Source organism: Bombyx mandarina, chromosome 22 (assembly GCF_030267445.1).
Source record: "Bombyx mandarina strain Sakado chromosome 22, ASM3026744v2".
Taxonomy (NCBI): domain Eukaryota; kingdom Metazoa; phylum Arthropoda; class Insecta; order Lepidoptera; family Bombycidae; genus Bombyx; species Bombyx mandarina.
In genome coordinates this window covers 12,042,679-12,060,661 of record NC_143228.1, presented here as the reverse complement: position 1 = coordinate 12,060,661, position 17,983 = coordinate 12,042,679, and the positions used below count along the sequence as shown (strand labels likewise).

The 17,983-nt window shown below is 36.2% G+C and overlaps 1 protein-coding gene and 1 long non-coding RNA gene across 2 annotated transcripts in view; one reads left to right on the top strand and one right to left on the bottom strand.

Annotated features, from left to right (window-relative positions):
- Positions 1-566: 566 nt before the first annotated feature.
- Positions 567-9,842, bottom strand: LOC149500360 (uncharacterized). Its single transcript, XR_016325102.1, has 3 exons — positions 9,751-9,842; positions 8,782-8,976; positions 567-1,123 (listed from the first exon to the last, which is right to left on the bottom strand). It is a non-coding gene; the product is annotated as an uncharacterized LOC149500360 (long non-coding RNA).
- Positions 9,843-10,443: 601 nt separating this feature from the next.
- Positions 10,444-17,983, top strand: part of heph (polypyrimidine tract-binding protein 1 heph) — a 522,083-nt gene continuing 514,543 nt past the window's right edge. Inside the window, exon 1 of the mRNA XM_089736953.1 lies at positions 10,444-11,181. The gene's annotated coding sequence lies outside the window, so the exon portion shown is untranslated. The remainder of the gene's footprint in view (positions 11,182-17,983) is intronic.

The window sequence follows — 17,983 nt, the reverse complement described above, 5'->3', positions numbered from 1 at the left end:
CAAAATATTTTTATGCAAAATTAGTGATATAAGGACTGCAAGCGAGTAACTTAATCATGTACAAAAAAAACAAATAAACAGTTATTTTCACTTACTGGAAAAGCTGTTTTGCCTTCAATTTAAAACATCTGTGTATCTTGTATGTGGTGTGAACGATGTTCAAATATACTCCAGATTAGTAGCCAGTTCTCCAATTTATTTTTATTGCGATTGAAAGAAGTCAATCGTACTGTATAATGGGAGAGGTCAAAGTCGCCACTGGCGTTGCTGAAGTTCATGAGTGACGGTAATCTCTTACCATTAGGTGGGTCGTACCTATAAAGGCAATAAAAAGATAACTCAACACTAGTTGGTTCGTGAACTAGTTCACCCTTATGTGAAAAAAAAATATATAATGTGTGGTGTCGTGGGACACCGGATAGGAACGAAGTTCCTTATTATAAAAATATTAATTTTAAGTTCTATTCGAGTTATTAAATAATTATTCGGGTATACATTTTTTATTATGACTTTTTTATTGATAAAAAAAAACTACTTTACAAAGTTATGAACTTTATTATATTCACAATGACTTATAAAAAATATATAATAATAATATACAAAGAAACAGCTATTTATATGAGTAATAATAATAACCGTCATCACGTAGACTATACATGAGATACTGTATAGCCATCATACTAAGACTATACATAAATAATAAAAATCTTACGTTACGGACATTTTTCCCGGTTAGGGTACCCTTCCGAATCGTCCCATAAGGAACTTCGTTAAAAAAAAACCTTGCGTTTTACGATTACAATGTATGTAGTAGTTCTATGTAGGTAAATAGCAAAGATATACTGTTTTGATTTGCATTCGCGCGGCTAATTGAGCGTATAATTCGCATATTACTGACAATATGCTTGCAAAGGAAAATATGTCTTCTTTAAATGAAGGTAAACAGTTGAAGTAGAGTTCGGGTAGAGCTAATACCGAAACCGGGGAATGATTTCATTAATACATTTGTAGGATGATGGTCCACCTGATGGTGAGACGTGAGCCAAGTCGCTGCCTACCGCTGGGTAGTCTCTTCTCCGTTTGAACATGTCATAATGCTTGGGGATCGCCGTGGAGCCGGATCCTGTTTGAAGTGTATGAGATTTAGGTAATAGGTAAAATAATAGTATCACGCCTACCCTAGTTTACTGATGGTAGGACCTCTTGTGAGTCCGCGCGGGTAGGTACCACCGCCCTGCCTATTTCTGCCGTGAAACAGTAATGTGTTTCGGTTTGAAGGATGGGGCAGCCGTTGTAACTATATACTACTAGAGATCTTAGAACTTATATCTCAAGGTGGGTGGCGCATTTACGTTGTAGATGTCCATGGGCTTCAGTAACCACTTAACTGGGTGGGCTGTGAGCTCGTCCACACATCTAAGCAATAAAAAAAAACCCTTTTGTACCGCGAAGCATTCATGCATTTCGGCATTAAGAGTAGGACATCCGTTATGGAAAACAATGGATACTAGCACCTCATGTGTCACGATGGGAATGTACATTTGCATTGAAATGTCGCAAATGGCCATCTGGTGTAGTGGTAAGTGACATGGTCACTACACAAGGGGGTCGCGGGTTCGAATCCCGCCAAGGGAAGATATTTGTATGATAAATATAAAATAATTTAATTTATTATAATTTCCAGGGTTATGGATGTATATTAAATATTATGTATGTGTATAATAAAACTCTCACATTTATTTCCGTCATCTGGTACCTGTAACACAAGTTCTTTACGAACTTAGCACGGGACCAGTTAGCATGGCGTAATTGTTATTAAAAAAGAAAGAAAGAAAATAATGGTCATGGTCTCCGGTAACTACTTAACATCGGATGGACCGAATGTTCATTCACCTGTTGATGCAATAAATAACAATTAAACTCACCGGGATAGAGATAAAGAACACCCTGAAATTTTAGATGCACCTGTGATTTTGTTGACGAATGTTTTTAAATCGATTAAAGAGATAAAATAAAGAAGTTAATATATTACATATTCTTTATTAATGAATGGAACTCATTTACCCAAAAACACAAGTAAATTGGCGTCTAAAAACATTACGTTTACAAACTCAATTTCTTTTATTGTAAATGGCATCGTAAAAACCTTATATTCTCAGAACTAACATTATTCAAACGGTTATAAGGAAATAGCAGTGATCAATGCATGACTGTTCGGCTGGCTTGTTTTAGTCTCACCATCGTTGTCTTCGACGATATGAATAAAACATGTCCGGGCATCATGTGGATCCCTTTCACACATGTAACGGTCCAGATTACGAAGGTCTCTTATCCTATTTCAATGCCATAAAAATCCGACGCGTCGCAATACTGTTCGTATGCGAAAATGGACCTCGAAACACTGGCGACAATAAGAATCCTTGCAAATGTAACAACTAAGAGAGTACGAATAGGCAGTAGATGTGACTATCAAATTGATTGGTTTGGTTTTCTGTTTTGTTCGGATCGTTTTAGAAGATTTAAGGATACAAGTTAAGGAAACGATTTATCACGTTCTAAAGGATTTTTCTTTTTTATTTTCAGGTTATTATTTTTAGTATGACATTAAAATTTTAACAATATTAAATCAACATTTTATAGTAATATGATTCTATTGTGTGTTGATAAGATTTCAAAGAGCTTGACGGTGAGTTTGATTAGATTTTTATGTCAACGAAGTTAATGCAACTTAGATAATTTCGTCCGCGTTTTTATGTCGACGTCAAGAGGTAGATAAAACAAAAATCTCAACTTAAACATTTATTGTTGTTTCTTCGATTTTCTCGGATCGTGGAAATAATTAGAGTTAGTTTTACGGTTTAATTTTCTTTTTTTTAAGCTATTGCATAGCTTTTATCGCGGGCTTTGAGCGCGGCGACCGAATCATGAAATTCCGTAACGAAAAAAACCTTACACCCCTCACTCCGCCTACCATGTAGCTCGCGCTCAACACATTCACACGTTGCGCTTGTGTAGTGTTTGTGAATAAGTGCGTGGCGTGACGTCACATTGCATGCGCATCATGAAAAGTCTGCCCATCTCTCTCTCGCGCGCTCTAGCTTATGAGAGTGAAGGGGACAGTTAAGGTATTGCTTTTATTAATGTTTAATATAGCGTGGTCTTGTTTTATGATAGTTTTAATATTTAATTATCATTGTCTAATTATAATTGCATAAGTTGATAAAAAATGCTATGCAATAGCTTTACCGCGGCAGTTCCCGAGTGCCACATGTTTTTTTTAACTGTCATTATGTCCCTACCGACGTTTCGATTGCTTTGCAGTTTTCGTGGTCACGGAGGTTAATATTCATGTAGTTAATTTGAATTGAATGCTGTCAATGACAAACGCTGGCTTCATACCAGTCAACCGTGCCGTTAAGGTTACAATAAACTTACAGAAGGACGCGGGGGTAGATTAAAAATCGAGGGACTCGCAGACACAATGAAAATGTTTTTTCACGGGCCCCTTTCAGGCGCTCGCTTTGTTTGTGAAACGAAGTTCGCCGTTTTTTTCCTCTACGCACGCTTCATTGCGACTTTCTCTTGGGGTAGAAAATATCGCGTAATGAATATCCCGGTTCTGATTTCACGTAGGCGGCATAGTGCAGCATTCGAGTGCATCGTCACGTTAATTTGGCCAATAAAACCGGTTTGTGTTGCATTGCCAGCAGATTTTGCCAGTGAAATGCAAAGTGGAATTTATTTATCTGGAAATTTTAAATGTCTCTTTTGGTGTGTCGTTGGAATGAAAATGGATGGATATTTTTCAAGGGTCTTTAATTGAATTTAGAATTTTTGGTGCAGATTTCAAAATTAATTATTAATTATATCCAAGCTTTTTTTTATTGCTTAGATGGGTGGACGAGCTCACAGCCCACTTGGTGTTAAGTGGTTACTGGAGCCCATAGACATCTATAACGTAAATGCGCCACCCACCTTGAGATATAAGTTCTAAGGTCTCAGTATAGTTACAACGGCTGCCGCACCCTTCAAAACGAAACGCATTACTGCTTCACGGCAGAAATAGGCAAGGTGGTGGTACCTATCCGTGCACACTCATAAGAGGCCCTACCACCAGAGCTGTGGAAAGAACTAAAAATAGGAAAATTTTGACGTATGTTCTTGATAATGATTGAAATAAGAAAGAGTTTTGAGTAAATAACCTATTCACGTATTTATGATAGACAGCTTGGTTTTAAACTTTCTATACTATGTCTGAGTGTTGCGTATAATATAGGTATCCTGTTTAACACGTAATACTCTCTGGTTATATCGTCGTATATTCGGTAACTTGAACTACCTCACCTAATAATTTATAGGCTGCGATACCCGTGTACTAGTAGGTTTGTTGAGGAGTTCGAAGTTTCAGTCAGCCGCACTCATAGGCAATACATATTTAATGTTTAGTGCGATGATCTGATATTGAAGCCTTAATCCAAGTTGGAACGGATAAGTTGAAGTTTTTATGATGTGAATGTTATTAAAATGAGAAATTGTAATTTTCATAGTATCTGTCGTTTAATAGACCGGAAGATTCCTATAGGTCGACAATAACTTGGCTGGACATTGGATAGACAGATGGATACTATCACTGCAGTTTAATGGGATCCAAGCTTAGTTTTTCTATTTTTTATTACCATGTCGAATTGCATAGTTGGCGAGTTTCGACCCGTGATAGTTTCATGGTCATATGAAGCATTATATTAATCTTTCTAATCCTAATATCTAATTTAATTTCCATAATTCCATGCGGTGATTTTACATGAATACCATGTAATGGGATGCATTGGGTGCCGTCAATTTACATCCAAAATGCGTTAGTCTAACCAGGTTCGCATCGTTACCGATAGTCAGACGATGCTCTCATAGTAGCCGAAGACAGGAGGAGATCGTGATCAGGAACAGCAACATCATGAGGACGAAACTGATTGATGGAGGTGGTCACGAACGTCAGACGTGAGGAGCGCTATTGATGAAAGAAATCTAAGCTAATGTTCTGTGAAAAAGCCTAGACCTTTTTATTTTAGACGAAACACAAACAAAATTGGAAGGTTCAAAAAATTTACTCGTAATCTGCTAGCTATTCGTCGGAATTGTAGCAAAGATTTATGTGGCCAGTAAACATGATATATAGACCTTACCATTACATGAAATATTTTATTAGATTCGGTTTTTATCAAGTCGCATGCTCCCGACGCAGATTTTATTGCTCTCCGAAGTGCCAATTTGGGATTTAGATGTCGCATTACACTCTATCACGGTCTCCTGTGACGAACACGATGCTCATCCGTACTAATGAAGATGCCAAACGGTGTCATGTGATTATTAGTACTATTTAGTAGCAGAATATACCGCGTAGTTTGCCGATGAGACATAGATGAAAACTTGGAAGAATTTTTTACTCTTATTTATTTTTATTGCTTAAATGCGTGGTCGAACTCAGGGTTCACCTGGTGTTAAGTGATTACTGGAGTCCATAGGCATCAACAACGTAAATAGCGTCATCCAGCTTGAGACATGAGTTCTAAGCCTCAGCTTTTTAATATAATGGAGGAAGATCGAAATGTTCATAAAATTATTTTGCATGCGGCTTTACATTATGATTGTTCATAATTTGCTAACAATATAATAATATTATAAGTATTGAAGGGCACGTGTAATATGCACAAAAGAAAGTTGAATCTTTGCTAAAGTTAGCAATTAGATTACAAAGTCGTCGTGGCCTAAAGGATAAGACGTCCGGTGCATTCGTGTGTAGCGATGCACCGGTGTTCGAATCCCGCAGGCGGGTACCAATTTTTCTAATGAAATACGTACTCAACAAATGTTCACGATTGACTTCCACGGTGAAGGAATAACATCGTGTAATAAAAATAAAACCCGCAAAATTATAATTTGCGTAATCACTGGTGGTAGGACCTCTTGGGAGTCCGCACGGGTAGGTACCACCACCCCACCTATTTCCGCCGTGAAGCAGTAATACGTTTCGGTTCGAAGGGTGAGGTAGCCGTTGTAACTATACTGAGACCTTAGAACTTACATCTCAAGGTGGGTGGCGCATTTACGTGGTAGGTGTCTATGGGCTCCAGTAACCACTTAACACCAGGTTGGCTGTGAGCTCGTCCACCCATCTAAGCAAAAAAAAAAAACCTAAAATTTAGTGACTTATGGAGGTTTGTTGCTCGTATCAGATCATTTGTAATTGTTTTAGGATTCGCATTTCATTGTTATTACAAAAAACAAAAAAATAATAATACGGGAACGTGTTTTTGAGAGTGTGGTATCGATTTAGAACAGCACCACCACATCTCTTTTCGTGGATGTCGTAAAAGGCGATTAATGGTTTCATTAGATATTACCGTTCTCTTATTATTATACTAGAACACTGCGACCACTACATTTAGTGTTCATATGTATGGTATTCCCGCATGGGTTCTACCATCCTGCCTATTGCCTGTCAGTTGTATAACAGTCGTAAAGATGCAGTTGAATTTGCGGTTTTTTAATAATAAAATGTACAAGTTTCTCCTTCGGTTCTCACAAAACTATATTAAGTTTTTTTATTGCATAGATGATTACGCTCACGCCTCACATCGTGTAAAGTAGTTAACTTTATTATATTAATATTATTTAGTTATATAAATGTAGGATTGGTAAGAACGGAACGTATGAATAGAGTGTGGAACGGAGCGTTAAGATGTGAGTGAGAGAAAACGGAAAGAAAGGGAGAAGAGAATGACAGATAGAATGACAGAGAATTGGAAGATGGCGAAGACGGTTGAAAAATGAGTAAGACGTAATAAAATTAGTGTTAATTATTAATTACTATTATAATAGAAGATTTTGGAATAGTATAACTTTTATTTTATGCGCTGCGATCCCTATTCTACATAAATTTTACAAATACAGAAAAAAGAACTACGAATACGTGTATTTAAAAAAAAATGTCATGTCCATTATTCTCAACCAAAAATCGTCTATCAAGACTTAAACAAAGAGCAGAATAAGTAGGTTACGACCCAAAAAAAAAAACGTTAATTGTGAAACGATGTTAATTAGTAGTGTGGTACCAGTAAAATACGTTAACGAGTATCATCAGCCCGTAAACGTGCTCATTCTGTTTTATCACGTGACAATTTTTCATATCTGTTCAGGATCTAAGCACAGGTAGATTCATTTCAGTACCAGTTCATGTCGTAAAACCATTTTTATCGCCTCCTTGGTCTAGTCCATAATGATACTATTCAGTTTAGTTTCTTTGTTAAAAAATAAGGGTCTGGCTGTATGTTTCAGTTTTTGAATTTGGAACGTTTTTTTTTTAATTATAATTGTACTGCTTTTTTATTATATGTATATGGAAATACTCAATAATAGCTTTCCTTGAACAGGTTTTACGTAACAATATCCTGTTTGTATCTTATCTAACCCTCCTCTGGTTTTCTTCGAGAGGTTGTCGGTCCAGTTGTAAGCCTACACAGACTGTTTTACCATGTAACCTATTTTTACTAAAAATTAATTAGGTACTTGTTACGTTCTAAGCAGTGATAATAGCTGTTATTCCAAGAATATTGATCAGATCTATTATGGGTCCATGTGGATAGGTACCACCAAACTTTATATCTCGAGCTTAAGATCGTAGCGTTCTCACTGTCTATGGTAGCTGCCTAAGATCGATATTACAAAAATTATCGACTCCGTTGCTGAGAAGCATTATGCTATTCAACTCCAGACAGACTAGATAGGTTACTGGGATCTGACTTTAATTGTGGCTTACATTAATAGACTGTATTATTGCCATCCTAATTTTTGTAACGAGCTAGATGGCAGTCGACTTTTTGAAAAGTTGCAGGTTGAATTGAAAGATTAATATTTAGAAAACAACAAAATAAAAAAGCTCTTTCTTTCTCTCCATGAAATTGTTATTTTAAAGCCTAAAAATCCGAAGGTATGTGAATCTTGTAAGAACATTTAATTTATGCGTAATTAATTTCTAGATAGTGTTCTTATATTCTGTTATTTTCATTACTAATTTTTTTAGTACTTTTGCGTTTTATTTTTCATTGCATGAGATTTTATATATCGGCACCGATAATTAATTTAGAAAAATACCATTATTTTGAGACAGCAGGTCGGCGTATCTATGTCAACATGTCTGTCATTATATCCTTTAGATTGGAGCGTGCGAATACATTGCAGCAGAAAATATTATAGGTATAATAGAATGAAAATGGATTTGACTTTACTACAAAAATCACAGGGACGGGACATCGGAAGAGTTTCAAGAGAAGATGGTAATTGAGAGTACTTCTTCTTCTTCTTTTTCTCCACCTTATCCCACTAGGTGGGGTCGGAACAGCTAATTTTTCTCTTCCATTCTCTTCTATCAGCCGTCATCTCAACACTCACTTCTCTCTCTCTCATATCGTCATTCACACACTCCATCCATGTCTTCTTCGGTCGACCTCTTCCCTCTCTACTTCTGTTATTAATTAAAGTTAAACTTCAGACCTTAAATTATTGAGGTCACCAAGGACGATATTTTTGAGCACACAAGTGTCTTTATGGTTAATTCTAGCCCTTAAATAACTTTTTACGTAAAAAATATTAAGGTATAACATCACACGTGAATTTTTTATTTTGTATAAACACACATCGAATCAGATCTTTTGGTTAATTGAAATAAATGTTGAGGCACGTTTCTCTTAAGTGTACATACTGTATGCAAATATAAACCCGACAAACCTTTCAGTCAGTTTCTATTCGTCTTATGCGCCGCATACCGATACTTGATTCGTTTCTTTAATGCCTTTCACGGAGTATTCTCGAAATTCGTTTAAATTCAACACTTCATGGAAGGTACAAGTTCGGATCGAGATAGTCCACGTAATTCATTCTTGTATCGAGATTTTACCGACACCAGCAAATAAAGTGCAATTTCTGTGGGCAGAATTAAAAGCACTTATGATTTGATATTGTATTTCTTTTGACCGTCAGTCGTGACCACGGGAAGTGTTTGGGGTATAGATAATTGGGAAATGACTCTTACTCGTGGTAGAGCGTATTAATCAAATGAGCAAGTAGGTACCACCATCCGGCCTATTGCTAACGCGAAGCTGGTCTTCTTTCTTCGTTTGTAGGTTGGGGTGCCCATTGTACAATGCAATGAGACTTCAACACCATGTTTCAAGAAGGGTGGGAGCATTTGTGTTGTGGTGGACTCCGGTAACTATTTATCACGGCATAGGGTATGAGCTTCTTCATATAACTAAGCAATCAATAAAACTAACAAAAGCTTATCATTTTTTTTATTCGCTCCGAACCCGTCTTGTTTTTATTTTATTAAGAAAAATGTATTAGTCAATTTTTCAATCATATTTTCACAGTACAGGTTGTGTTGCATAACTAATCATAAAACCCGTTGAAAATTGTTGATAAGCCGCTACAAACCAATCTTTTTAGTTTGAATTTTGTAATTCTATATTTTTTAACATCATTCTTGTAATTCATTTCATTAAAATTTAAGATTGATTTTCTAAATTTCACAGAAAAAAAAAATTCGATAAAATTTGAAATTGTTAAATGTGTTTTTCTTTATGTTTTTTCTTTTTCATATCAAGTTAGACTATATTTAAACAACAAAAAAATATAATGAAGTTATGCATAACTATTCTATAGCTTTTATTTAATAATTTAAAAACAAATCTTACTTACTGGCTTATGACATAATTCAGAATTTTATTTTTCATGTGTATTTCTAAATATCCGACTCTACATTATAAAAAAATATTTGTAACTCTCCTTTTATAGAGTCACTTGTTTACAATGTCTGCATTGTTTGTACAAGTAGTTCAAATGTAATCGGAAGTTGGCAGTGCAATTGGTCGCGGAATTCAATGAATTGAATGATAGCCTCAGCGGGTCGGGGAGGGTGCGTTACGCACGTGTTGGTAGACTAATAGAATGTTTTCCGGCGCTGGTGCACGCGACGACATGCTCTCGGACGACATCGACACCTACTAAACTTCTGCAAGCAGGTTCGGTAGCTTGCATTACCCTTTTTTTTCTACCTATGCTGATGCTTGAGAAGCTATTTCAGCTTTTGCATGACGTCTAAGTGAGTTCACGGGGCTTAAACCGGGAGTGTTGCTAATATTGGCCCTAGCAAGAGCAGTGCTTTGCAGAATCAACCACTGGATCGGAAACGCAGCCCGCTGGGAAGATCCGGCAAGAAACTCAGTGGGCTGTGTCTATGGGTTAATTTACACGTTGAGAAAGCTAAGGGTCACCCGAAGGCTTACTTTTTCAATGCTCTTGAATTTTTTTTGAACATTATTTAGATGAGCGCGGGTCGCAGGGCGCTCGGGGGCGGCGCTTGAGGTGCGCGGGGCGGTGCGGGTCGCGCGGCCTCTCGCGTTTAGTACACCGCTCAGCAGGAGTGTCGGACGCTCGGCTTCGCAGTCGCCGACTTTAGTATTCTTCGTTTCTTTTCTTTTTCTATTCGTTTAATTTGTCACTCGAACTTCGTGCCACTTTAAACATGTTATCCTTCATCGAAACAAAGTGAATTCGTGTGTTACTGTGTTTACGTTTTGACTGTGTCACGTGTGGAATCAAATCGTACCGGTTTTCGGAGTTTTTAAGTGTTTAAAAAACGCATACGGCCTTCATTTACGTTAGGAGAGCCGGTTGATCGTCAAATTGTGCTTCCTAAGTGATTAAACGGAAACGAGACCCGTGGGAACCTGTTTGTCTCAAAGTTTAAAAGTTGAGGAAAAGGCGGGCTTTTGAAAAGTTTTCTCAAGTTGTTCCAACTGGATTCTTCTGGGAAGTTTGTGCTTCTGCGTGTACCGGTGTTTCAGTGGAAGTGCTCAAAACTTAAACATAACCTATTTTCAAAGTGGGCGCGTGTTGGACGGGCATGCGCACTTGGGGTCATTGAAATTATTAATAAGCAGCCCGTAATTTGATAAACAAACCGTGACAGTGTTGTTGTAAGTGTAGTGCTGCGCTGCTAACAAGGAGTGCACGAGTGTTACAGTCGTCCGATTTTCGAGCTTTTAATTTAAGTTTTCAAACGGCTGGTACCGTTCACCTGTGGGATTCCTGTGTTTTACCTGCGCGCGCACTGATTTCTCTATAAAGGTGAGTTGAACAGATTTCATTAATGAGTTAACATTAACGTCGACCAAAATTTAAAAGCATGTTGGGTGTTGTTGAAAAAGTCTTTAGGGACCAATTGTTATTCAAATGCTACACAGAATGCAGGTGCGTGAGGCGTGAAAAAAAGTTTCCTCATCAAACGCATCGCTAGTTTTTGTGCTGCTCGTGTGTGGAGGTCTTGGCTTTTTTTCTGTATGTATAAGTTTTTTATTCGACTCGGCCCGTGCGTCTAATGGTTGACGTCATCAATGGAACATCCCGTGATGTCGTCTCGTTCTAACTTGATTTTTAAATAAGAAAAACGTTCCATTGTTTTGTGATTTCGTTGCGATGGCTTTAATAGGACTTGATTTGTATTCTTCTCGCATGTTTGTTTGTATTTATGTGTATACATTAGATTTAAGTCTGTAGTTTTTATTAGTATTTACTTAATTTTTTGACTATTATGTATGAAGTTGAAAATTAGACTTTTGTATCTGGTTAAGGCTTTTATTGTTGAGAAAATATTCTTCTATTTATGAATTGTATTAATGTCCTTCTTCAAACGAGGCGTGTGGAGTGTACTTAAGGGTAGGCAGCGGCTTGGCTCTGCCCCTGGAATTGCTGAAGTCCATGGGCGACGATAACCAGGTGGGCCGTATGCTCGTCCGCCTACAAGGGCAATAAATAAATAAAATAGCTATTAATTTTTTTTAACAATACTATTTACCGTCTATTAATATGAAATTGATGCTTTTTTTTTCTTATTTATTCCCTCAGGTGAAGTTATAAGACTAGTCTCAGATAATTTAACACAAATTTTTTTGGTTACTGCCTAATAAATATTTTATGTTAGCCATTGGATTTGGCAAATCATGATTTAAACTAGTGGGACGATTAAGTTGGTAAACAAGGCATATTGGTGCTTCTGACAGATGATCGGAAAATATAGAAGATGAAGGTTGGAGAAGGGTGCGACTGGGTTCCCATATTCATTGTCTTTGCTATTAGTATTGTCGAGAAACGAACTCACGGCGCACCTGATAGTAAATGGTTACCGGAGCCAGCTAGCTGTCTTAATCTTCAAATTGGAACGCACGATAGCTTCGTAGCAACGTTAGGCAAGATGATATTACCCGTCTGTGTAGGCTCGTAAAATGCGTCACCATCAATAAATGTCGATTAGGTGATTGCAGGCGCACCATACACACACTATAACAGGTACAGTATAGAGGATAGTACTGTCTATTCTCGAGTTAATCGCTTAGTCGCCTTTTACGACTGCAACTTACGCAATGGCAGATGATAATCATGCAATAAATAATACATCCTCTTCGGACCGCCACCGGAGTAGAGTTCATCCATACTACCTGGATCCACTGCGGTCATCCACAGTGCGTTTCCAGTGGTCTTTTTTGCCACGTACCATCCGGCTATGAGCTCCCCTCCACGGTGTTTCCCGAGCGCTATGACATGTCCTTCTTCAAACGAGACTTGTGGAGAGTATTAAGCGGTAGGCAGTGGCTTGGGTTTGGCCCTGGTATTGCTGAAGTCCATGGGCGACGGTAACCACTCACCATCAGGTGGGCCGTATGCTCGTCTGCCTACAAGGGCAATAAAAAAAAACCTTGACTTATTCATCAGTAAATCAATATTTTCAAATAGAATACTTAGTACTATGATTATACATTAAATTGGTATATGTGGTGGTATATTATTACACAGCTTGATTATAAGTTTTTAATATAAAAAAAAAACAAAATATATTTTTATATGTTACGTAAGTGGTGTAAGTTAATTTGGTTGGTTGAATATTATTGAGTGAGTTTTGGTTTTAGTGAGCGTTCTAATAAAAATTATTGTTATAAAAAGTTTGAAAGCCACTGACCCACTTCGTTTATATTCTCGTCTGTTGCAGTTTTTTTAAACTATCAAGTAAAAATTCATATTAAATATAATGTTTTTGTTGGTAATTTTAGCTGTGTTTAGTTTGTGTTTACAGATCACTAGTTGCTAGTTACCGGACCTTATCGACATGACATCGTTTTCACCACCTTTTTTTTTTTATTGCTTAGTTGGGTGGACGAGCTCACAGCCCACCTGGTGTTAAGTAGTTACTGGAGCCCATAGACATCCACAACGTAAATGCGCCACCCACCTTTCCTTAGAGGCGGCTTGACATTTACGAGTATCACACATAAACGCGATAATATATTATGTAGTATGTGGCTATGTTGTGCATTCCAAGCTACCTATTAAAGTCGAAACGTTAATCATTGCATGTGGACCTTTATACGACCAGCTGTTGTGTAGTGGGAATGAACAATTTGGCAATATCATATAAGTTCACATATACATTAGTTAGAGGAATAAAATACACACCTAGGTATATTATGACAAGCTTATAGAAGGCAACAATGTTGAGTAAGTTTGAAAATTATTCTTTTCATTTCAGAATTACTTAAATAATTGATATCTTTAGGAAGTTCACAATACCTCGCGTATTCAGCGCTGTGCAACCTAAAAATATCATAGATTTACTATGATTAAAATGTATAAAATAATGTAATATTATAATAATCTATTATTATCGATTTATTAATTTATCTTTAGTTCATTAATCTATTATTATCATAATAATATATTATAATAAGTTACGCTGCCATTTATTGAGTATTATTTAAATCACTTTACGATTTCCTCGAATTTATAATTCTCAAGTTTCAAATATGTTACTGCTTTCGGGGTCACGCAAGACTAAGATGGAGTTTGTCATCATTTTAAATTATAATATCGCATTAACTACGTCAAGAAATATCGCGAGTGTATACAGCATTAATATGATTCTAGAATTCGAATTTATTTTTATTTTAAATTTCAATGTGGTTGCTTAAAAGAAGTTAATTATTTATACAGATACAATTTGGAATCTGGCAAAATTATTTTTATGTAGAGCAGAGTAATTATATAGAGTTCGAAATTCTTCATTTATAAATGTTCATGTAGACAGATAGAGCATTGTTCCTGCGCTACGTCTGAATCGATGCTTATTGAAGGCAACTTCAGCTGCGGTGACCGACATATCCTGTGCTATAACGTGTGATTGGTTCGCTTGCTTCGCATATTGTGTTTGGTTTTCGAAAGCTGTTAACGTAAATTAAGCTAGATTCGTGATTTATTTTACGCTTTTATGTTTTTTAATAGGTTATAAAAGGTAACTTAGATTTTGTTGTTCGTATATTTGAGGTGTATTTTTGTGTGAAAAGAAGTAATTGAATTAAGATTAATAAATAAATACGTATTTATTGCGTTTTTAAATTAAAATACACACACTGATGCCAGTGATAAAATCTGTTTTTCAATGTTTAATGTAAACAGTTTATCTATATATTAATACGTGAAGCAAAAACTTTGTATCCCTTTTTACGAAAATTGCGAGGACGGAGGAGTATGAAAATTTCCACACTTATAGAGAATATAGAGAAGAAGTGCACAATGCTAATATTTTTTTAAAATAATGCATAAAAGATACATTAAATCAATAAAGAAAACATTACACACACTACATACCATGTATTTGACGCACACAAGCATGCATACTATTTATTGTCAAACTTTTGTTCTTGACGTCTGTTGTCAAATTGAGAATAGAATATGGTTTGTCTTTATTAATATTTTTTTATAGTGTAGCCTTGGCAAAATTTATGATTATAGAAGTATAAAATACCATCATAATAGTGTACAATCTTACAATTCCAATTAATTATAGTCGAATTTCGACTACTGCGGGACCTGTAGTTATAAAAAAAACGTAAACATTGTATTGCAGATGAGTTCATTGTTCACTGTAGACATCACAACGTCACACCTTGAGAGATGAGATGAAGTCCTATTTGCATTGAATAATGGCTGTCCCATCTTGTAAATTCAAACGAGTCACTTGATAAAATAAGCAGGATCGCATTAGCACTAGTTTAGTTATGGGTTGTTCATATTCTTCGTACCTCTCTCTTCTTGTAAATAATTTTGAATATTTTTGCATATCTTGCTAGTAGTAGAGCCTCTTGTGAATCCTCACGGGTAGGTACCACTTCTATCGTTATTTTAGTCGCGAAAAATATTTGTTATGTGTTGAAACTAGGGAAATTATACATACAACGTAAATAAGACTTCATATCATCTTCTTATTGTCTTCCTTAATCTATTAATTACTACCACATAATTGAGATTTAGCCCTCAGTTCTTAAAGTAAGTAGTGACATTCAGGATGTGATTGATGTCTATGGACCGGTAGCAGCATAACATTTATATCAGATGGGCCGTGAAATTATTCACCCACCTACACAAATTATTATTTTACTATTGTGACTAATTATCTACTTTATAAACAATGGAGTGCCCCGTAAATTTCAAACGTAACTTTGGGTCAAGTGATTCCGTGAAAAGCGGATTTTTAAAATTTATTCTGGATATCGTCAGACGAAAAACGTATTAGGATAACGAATTAAACTAGACTCGAACAGGACTGATTGCTTTGTGATACTTTTAATTAAGGGACTTTTAATGAAGGAAGTAATGATGGTTGTGAAGTTTGTTCATGGCATGTTTTTGGAGCTCGAATTTGATACCATTATTGATTTTGTTAGTTTAAAAATAACGATTGGTTTTAATGTTCAGGTCGTGAGGTTGCCCTCATCTCTGTCTCTGAACTGCTGTCTCTAAGAACTAGAATATACGATTGCAGAAATAGGCGGGGCGGTGATGCATATCTGTGTGGGCACACAATACGCCGTATGTACGCTGAAAATGGTAATCGTTAGTACGGAGGATACACAAAATTCAAACTTTTTGATTCTAAAAACAGTAACTCTGTAGGTTGGAACATTGTACCTACCTAATTACTTTCAATTAGAAGTCCAGAAGCCAAAATCGTGGGATTTATATGTTTAACATTACATAAGCGAACGTAGGCGGAGAACTGAACTTACTTTAAAAGTATTATCGTCTATGGCTCATGACTAAGACGTATATTGTTTTTTTTTGTAAATAAAAATTGAAAGTAAACAGATTTGCAACTCAAAAAATCATCATGGGAAAACCAGGGCCAATCCTAGATTGAATGGGTTTTTTTGGGGTGAGAAGGTAGCTATCGGGACCTCTGCGTACTGTTATATATTCTTAATGTACCTAAAAATGCAATGTAAGGTGTACGACGTAATGCAGCTTAGCTAGGTTGCCGATCGATCACGCAGTTCAATTCTGACCGCGCTCCCGGTGACACTTGCCCCAATTAATTTCAATTGTTAATTTGAAATATTTTAATTATTACAATTAAATAAACTTAGTTTTTTAAAAAGCTTTTCTAATAAATCCTCGTAACAGTACGCTTTGGAAACGGTACCCGAGGCGTGTTGCAGTTTAACGTTCCTAAACTCCCTATCGCACAATAGTCTGGCCCACTGAGTTTCTCGCCGGGTCTTCTTAGTGGGTCGCGTTTCCGATCCGGTGGTAGATTCTGCGAAGCACGGCTCTTGCTAGGGTTAGTGTTAGCAACGTCGTCAGGTTTGAGCCCCGTGAGCTCACCTACACGTTAGGGCGAAACTGATATAGCTTCTCAAGGCAATCAGCATAGATAGGAAAAAAAAAGTGTTGTCTTCCATTGTACAGAATTAAATCGAGGCTGGTCGGGACAACGTCATGTATAAGTATTCAGAGGATCTTTCCCCGCGATCTTGACTTCACGGGATGCCCTCATCGGCGATGCTTAAGAGTTAAGACTTTTAATTCGTGTCTTAAAATGTACATACGTACGTCTATGAAAATGAAAATCGTTCTTCACATTAAATGCCTTTGATGAGTTAAACGAGGTTCCAAACGGAACCAAAGTCAATATTTACGTCGACAATCTTCATGTATTTGCTCGTGCCTTGAGTATACTCGAGTAGATGTTGTTGGCCTGCACGTTTCTCCGTTCTATTAGGTACAGTCGAGCATATAAGCCATATGTGGTTTTATTTTTTAGTCTTTAACCCACTTACTATAGAATTAAACGGAACATCATTTCTCGAACTTTTTGTGTTAGCTATTGAATTCCAAAAAAAAAAATAGAAAGATTGAGAGGTAAGACACTAGATAAGCCAGGCTAAATTATTGAGGCCTTTCTTGATCGCTAGATCATAAGACAGCGATCCCAGCTGCTTGGATATCCTTCTAGTATTGCCAATATCCATAATACGATGGCAATCATTCTCTAATTCTCCATCCGCTTTGCCTTATGCTTGTATACCTACTATTTAGGTTATGAAAAAAAAAAGCTAATGTGGCTTTTAATTCAAGTAGAAGTGTTATAAAATAATATTTATATTAAGTGAAGAAAAGGGTTTCAAAGAAAAAATTAATAAACATATTTTTAAGACTTTTTTATAATTGAAGGTGAGCTATAGTTAGCTTAATTCATATTTTCTCCTAGAATCTTCTTTCCCCTTTAATGAGCTTTATCTGACAAATAGTATTTAAGAAGCTAACCACACTATACTTTGTAAGCAATAGTTTTAAATAATTGAATAGCACATGAAGGGTACATAGTAGAAATAGGCAGCATTATCAGTAGTATTGTTATTATGCTCTACCATCGTTTTTATATCATTATTATTATTATATCGATATTATATATTATAATTACTGACATAGTATCTCAAATACTGTAGTAAGCTAATGTATTTAACTATTATAATTTTTATAGTAAAATAGTATTAATAGCTTTTTAACACACTTTTATTAGTTTGATATGTAAATATGTTTATTT